The sequence below is a fragment of the Protopterus annectens genome, chromosome 7.part0, assembly GCF_019279795.1.
Source record: "Protopterus annectens isolate FY-2018-M chromosome 7.part0, PAN1.0, whole genome shotgun sequence".
Taxonomy (NCBI): Eukaryota; Metazoa; Chordata; order Ceratodontiformes; family Protopteridae; genus Protopterus; species Protopterus annectens.
Genome location: NC_056739.1, coordinates 1,083,275,306 through 1,083,282,232, shown reverse-complemented (window position 1 = coordinate 1,083,282,232; position 6,927 = coordinate 1,083,275,306).

Below are 6,927 nucleotides of genomic sequence, written 5' to 3'. Positions count from 1 at the left end.
TTTCAGCAGAGGCCTGGGGTGAAAAGTTCCAAAACAGTTGCAAAAAATATATAACCGTTAAAGTTAATATTATAATCCTAATAAAGCATGTAGAACAGTTTATTTATTTATTTATTTATATATATATATATATATATATATATATATATATATATATATATATATATATATATATATATATATAAAATATGCAGTTACAATTATCTATTAAAATGTTATGAAGAATACTGCAGCAGGAGGAAAGGAGGTAGTGTTAGGTAAAAAATGAAGCTGACTAGTTTAAGTTGTAAATGGTTTGGTATAGAGGAGAAGAAATGATGGTAAGACTGAGGACATTAGGTTTGTTATTTAGTGAAGTTATATTCAAGGAGGTTGAGAACATGTACAAATCCAGTGACTTTTTAAATACTGTTTAGTGGCTAGCTTTAATACTTTAGGATGTGAAAGTGATCTAACTTCTGGGAGTTTGTTCCAAGCAATAGAGGGATGGTAGCTGTTTGTAATGGCTCCTATTTTGGACTTGGGCGTGTAGATTTGTAAAAGGTCTTGGGTGGAGCTCCTGAGTAGTCTGGGTGGGACATAGTGGGAGATTATGGTGCCTAGTGCTGGACAGCAGGATGGTGAATAAATAATGGAGTGTATAATTTGGAGCTGAGAGAGGAGTAGGAGGTATGGTAGTTTGAGCCAGTTTAGATGTTTGAGAGAGATACAGTGGTGAGATTTGTAGGTTTGTTGTGCAGCAAATCTGGCTATTTTGTGATAGGTTGATTCAAGTTTGCTAAGTATGGTGGAGTTGAGATTTGTGAGTATTTAGGAGCAGTATGTTAGGCATGGCAAAAGATAAGCATGTGTGATTGTAGTTCTAGATTCAGGGGTTAGGAATTTTTTTTTCTGTAGAGAAGTCCTAGCTTTTGATGGGTTTTTCTGATGTTATTTATATGGAGGTCTAATTTTAGCTGATCATCAATGGTAACACCAAGGAGTTTAGTACTAGAATCAGCAACTATCAGAGTGTGATTTAGTGATTTTATTTGAAAAGTAGATTTGATATAAGTAACACTTTTGGGGAGAAACTAAGTTGTTTTTATATTTAAGGATGTGATATTTATTGGCGAGTCAGGTTTCAACAGAGTTGAAAGAAGACTGGGTAGCTGTTAGAAGTTCAGAGGGTGAGCAATGGTGATAACTGTGGAGTCCACGTATTGGACTAATTGTGGAGTCTACATATTGGACTAATGAGGATTGTGAACAAGAGTAGAGTGAGTTGGTGAATATTGAAAAGTAGTGGTCCAGGGATGGATCTTTGGGGAACACCCATTTTCACTGGAAGGGGAGATGGTGAGGAGTGCTGTCTTATTGATTGCTGTTGGTCAGTGAGATAGCTAGAAAACCATGCTATTGTAGTAGAGAAGTTGATATCAGTTTGTTCAGTAGCAGAGGATGCGAGACAGTGTCAAAGGCTTTTGAGAGGTCAAGGAATAAACATGAAATAAGTTTGATTATCTCTAGCTATGGAAATGGTGTTGAGAAAGTAAAGTAGAGCTGTAGTGGTACTATGTCTGGGTCTGAAACAATGCGGAGTAGTAGTGAGGAGTGCACTCTCCAAGATATTGCATTACTTGTGTATGTATACATAAGACTTTAGACAGAGGGGAGAGGATAGCTATTGATCTGAAGTTTGAGAGTTCTGTGGAATTGCCACCTTTGTGAATAGGTATGGTGTAGAATTGTTTCCAGATAGCAGGTACTTTAGCTTCAGAGATGGAATGGTTGATTAAAATAGATACTGAAAAAGCAATAGAGGGAGCAGGAATCTGAAGAAAGTTAGATTGGATACTGTCAACTGGTTTTAGTTTGGAAAGAAGTTTTTTGATGTAAGCAGAAGGGACTGCTTTAAGGAAAAAATAGTTTGCAGAGTTTGCTGTGGGTGGAGGTTCCAAGCAATTTGGAACATTGTTACTGGAGTATTTTAGATTAGGATTGAAAATTTGGCTATTAACTGAAATGGGCATTGAAGGAGTTAGCAGTCTCCGGGAGATTTGTCAGGAGATGGATTAGGTGAAGTAGGATTACCAGGATGAAGTATTTGGTTTGACATTCCAGAATTTTTTTGGATCTGATTTTAGGGCAGCTGGAGAGTTATAGTAGAAATCTTATCTTTATCAATAATTTGTTTTGTTGCATTTCTCAGGTCTTTGCAGATCTGCTGGTAGTTTAGTTTGGGTCCAAGTTTTCCAGGCTCGGACTCTGGCTGTCATGAGAGTGTGAGTATTCTTAGATAGCCAAGGGGATATAGTAGCTTTTATCCTTACTTTCCGTTATGGGGCTAGTGAGTTTAAGATATTTAAAAGCTTTAACTGCTTCAAGTGGGAGCTGGGTGAGGAAGTTCCAGTTTATTCTGAGTAAGAGATTATTAAAAGTTTCTGGATTGAATTTGGATAATTTACGACAGGTTATGTATCTGTGGTTTAGATGAGTGGGAGATATCTAACCACTTTATTGAAGAGTGGTCAGCCAGGGAGTCAGTGTTTCGGAACTATGGTATTTAGAGGGATTTGAGACCAGAATCCAGGCAATGAGGGTACTGGGTGAGTGTTAGATTGGTATGAGTAGGCTGGGAGAAGTTGTGAAAAGCCATATAGATTAATATGGTATGTTGAGTTAGGACTGGTGAGTGTTTCCCAATTTATGTTCACATCCCCAAGGAGGAGGATTTCATTAGGGATGTTATGGGAGAGGTACGAGAGAACCCTTTCCAATAAAGGAATGTTGTCCCCTGGTGGAATGTAGATAGATATGACAGTAATAGTATAGTCATTGAGCTTAAGATTTGCTACCAGTAGTTCTGCAGGAGAAAAGGAAGGTATAGACAGCTTTGGGTATGTAAAAGTGAGGTTGTTGGAGTATACAATTGCAATCCCTCCATTTTTATTGGCGTGATTGAGCCATATTATATCCAGGAGGGAGTATGTCCTTATCTAGGTTTTGTGGTTTAAGCCATGTTTCTGTAAGGTAAATAATGTCTGGGTTTTGAGCAGATATCCAAGCATGAAGTTGTCTAAGTATGCTTCAAGTGTTTATAGAGTAAAAGGAGATTTTTGTTTTGGTAAATTACTTGTGGTTGATAAGGTATTGTGAGTAGTAGTTGAGCTAAGACTGGATCCTGGGTTAGGGAGGATATCACCTGATGGGAGTAGTGAAATAGGATAGTAGTTAGGTTTGGTAGTTATTGGGTAGTATTTAGTGTATTTTTATTTATTTGTAGATTATTATGGAATGGGAGGGGGGAATTTTTATTTTGGGGAGTTGTACATTCATGGGGAGGATATATGCAGATATGAGTATTGGTTGTTTGGTATAGGAGAAGTTGTGTGTATAGGTAGGGGTATAAGGGGTTAATACTGTTAGTGAGGATGTTGGAGCATGGAGGAGACCTAGTGATAGCAGTATTGCAGTGGAGAGGAGTGGTGCATGCATGATGATTACTGGGGGAAAAAAGATATAATAAAAGGTTGTATGGACCAGGAAGAAGGTTAAAGTTAGAAGAGGAAATAAAGGTAAGCTAGATTATGTGTAGTTGGAGTGTGGTGCGATAGATGAAGATGTAGCTAGGAAACAGGAAGAGGAGGGGTTTGATTATAGGAGGGAAATGTTGAAAGTAATAAAGGAAATTATATAAGGGCTTCCAAAGGAGACGGTAAGCTGAGATCTTGAGTTTGTCAGGATAAGTAGAAATCAGTCCATTAACATCTAAATGTCAGTTATTTTATAGTTATTGTTAGCCTGACTCCAATATTTGGGAAGTGTTTTTGAATTTTAGCCTGAAATTCTTAAAATGATGTAAAATTAAAGCTGGGGTTAGTTGCAGATGAAACAGGAGAGGTAATGAAATGCTAGTTTATAGATGAGGGTTTCTCAAAAGGAAATGGACTTTAGATTGGGGGAGGGGAGCTAACTGGAAGAGTATTATGCAGCAGTTTCTTCCTGGTGATGTACTCGTCAGTACAGTGGTGTCATTAAGGAACTATACAGCAGAATGTAATAATGCACTCTCTAACATTTGTTTAAGTTAGTGCAGTCAAGGTATTTTACTGTCTAGACACTTGGAAGTTAAGCCACCTACACATTAGTGTTTAGTCTCTCTTTAGTTGCAGGACAAATGTTTGTGGATGCCCAGTGCTCGAGAAGTTTGAAATTTCCACTGCTTGATATGGGGGGGGGGGGTGGCAGAGACCTGCTTGACCTGATGGGTGGTTTGGATTACTGAAAGAAAAATAGAAGAAAAATGTAAGAGCATTAGGTTAAGGCAGCACATACTGCGTGACCAGTCAGGTTGGACTTTAGCAATAGTCAATAACAAAAACATCAGATAATTGTTATTTCTGCTTCAGCACTAAAGCAGTTCTGTACTAAATTAAGCAAGATACTTTCAACATATTTAAACAGTAGTCAATGCAGTTAGAGCAGTTAAATGCAACATGTGAAATAGCCCTTCTGGCTCTGTAACAGTAAACAAGGAAAACAGAACATGCCTAGGTGCCCAGTGCTCGAGAAGTTTGAAATTTCCACTGCTTGATATGGGGGGGGGGGGGTGGCAGAGACCTGCTTGACCTGATGGGTGGTTTGGATTACTGAAAGAAAAATAGAAGAAAAATGTAAGAGCATTAGGTTAAGGCAGCACATACTGCGTGACCAGTCAGGTTGGACTTTAGCAATAGTCAATAACAAAAACATCAGATAATTGTTATTTCTGCTTCAGCACTAAAGCAGTTCTGTACTAAATTAAGCAAGATACTTTCAACATATTTAAACAGTAGTCAATGCAGTTAGAGCAGTTAAATGCAACATGTGAAATAGCCCTTCTGGCTCTGTAACAGTAAACAAGGAAAACAGAACATGCCTAGGTGCATATGCGACAGCTATCTAAATGCATCCTGCAGTGTTAAAAAAAATAAACTGTATAAGCTGTTGTACTAAAGAATTAGGTATTAAATCATAATGTACAGCATATCTGGAATGCAAAAACTTACAAGAGGGTGATTACACACCAGGGGAGACAAACCGCTGCTGTGGGATTTGAATAAAACAAAAAACAAAATGGCACCCTGGGTTTAAATTACCTCAGGCTATCCAATACAGAACAAGAGCTGGAGGAGGGAGGGGTAAAGACTACAGGGAAGGAGAAGGATAGCCAATGGTTAAATGAACTCTGCAGACACTCACTGTGAAGTGCAAGAGGAATAGAAACCACTCTGTGAACCTTTAGAAAAGGTATGCTGCTTTGCACAGTCACTCTACTTTATACTATAAAATCAAGGCAAGTGTAGACATTATCCAATGTTACCATGACATTCTTAAAAGGATATAAAATTAAAGCTGGAGTTAGTTACAGATGAAAACAGGAGAGGTAATGAAATGCTATTTTATAGATTTCAGTGTTTCTCAAAAGGAAATAGACTTTAGTTTGGGTGGGGGGGCCACTAACTGGAGAGTAATGCAGCTGCTTCTTCCTGGTGATGTACTCATCAGTACAGTGGTTTCATTAAGGAACTATACAGCAGAATGTGCTAATACACTTACTAACATTTGTTTAAGTTAGTGTAGTTAAGGTATTTTACGGTCTAGACCAGGGTCGTCAGATTTCTGACTGGACGGGTAGGGACAAAAAAAGGTCTTTAAACACTGAGCTACTTCTGTTTAATATGGAACATCAGGCAGTTACGCATTAAACACAAGTAGCTCCGTGTTTGGCCTGTATCCCGGTATACAAGCCAATCAAAAAACTTGCAAAACGGAGCTGTGTTTAATGCGGAAGTGCCTGATGTTCTGCATTAAGCACAAGCCGCTCCGTGTTTAGCGATTTTTGATTGGCCCATATACCAGCATACAGGCCAATCAGAAAAAAAGTGGAGGGCTATTTCACTGGGATTTAAACTGGCAGTGTGGGACTCTGGATCGGGCTGCTGATCCTGGGGACAGTCCTGCTTAAATAAGGATGTCTGGCAACCCTGGTCTAAACACTATTGTAGGTGCTTAACTTCCAAGTGTCTAGTCTCTCTAGTTGCAGGACAAATGCTTGAGGGTGCCCAGTGCTTGAGAGAAGTTTGAAATTTCCACTGCTTGATATGGGGGGGCAGAGACCTGCTTGACCTGATGGGTGGTTTGGATTACTTGAATGCAAAAACTTATAGGAGGATGATTACACACCAGGGGAAACAAACCGCTGCTGTGGGATTTGAAAAACATCTAAAAGGATCTACTGCTACGGTGAGTACATAACTTATTTTTTGGCATATCCATACTTTCTTGTACTAGTGTTATGCTTGTTTTATGAGTAAAACGGCATGCAAATATGGAGAATTTGTGATGAGTACTGCAACAATCTAATCAAACATCTACCATTACAGCAAGTTACGCACACATCTGTACGCTTCTCTGTACTTTTTCTTGTTTTACTCTCAAAATTTAGTGAAGATCAGCTTCATTCTGTGCTTCTCTTGTTTGAACACATTTGGCATAGATTTGTTAGCCCCTTTTGGGTACAGGAATATAGTCTGATCTTGGGTTGGGGTACGCGCCCCCCCCCCCCGATGATTTGTATGGTGATGGTGCCTACTTAAGGGAGTGGCCCAGAGTTCTTTTCTTCAGAGCAGTCATGATTGCCTGTTGGGGCTAATGGGGTTTCAAGGTGTTGGGAAGCCTTCATCTTGGGCTTTCAAGTAAAAATTCTTCTCAGTTTAGATGTGGTTGTACCCTGTTCAGGGTTCGGATGTCTTGGTGTTTGGCTTTCCTGTAGGGATTCATGGGCAGTCTCCTGGTGGAGGACAAGTTTTTCTGCTCCGGCATTATGTTTATCCATCCTCACCTTCAGGATGGGTGGGAGGATTTGCCAGTCTCTTTTTAAGCCTGTGGATTCAGTGGTGCTGG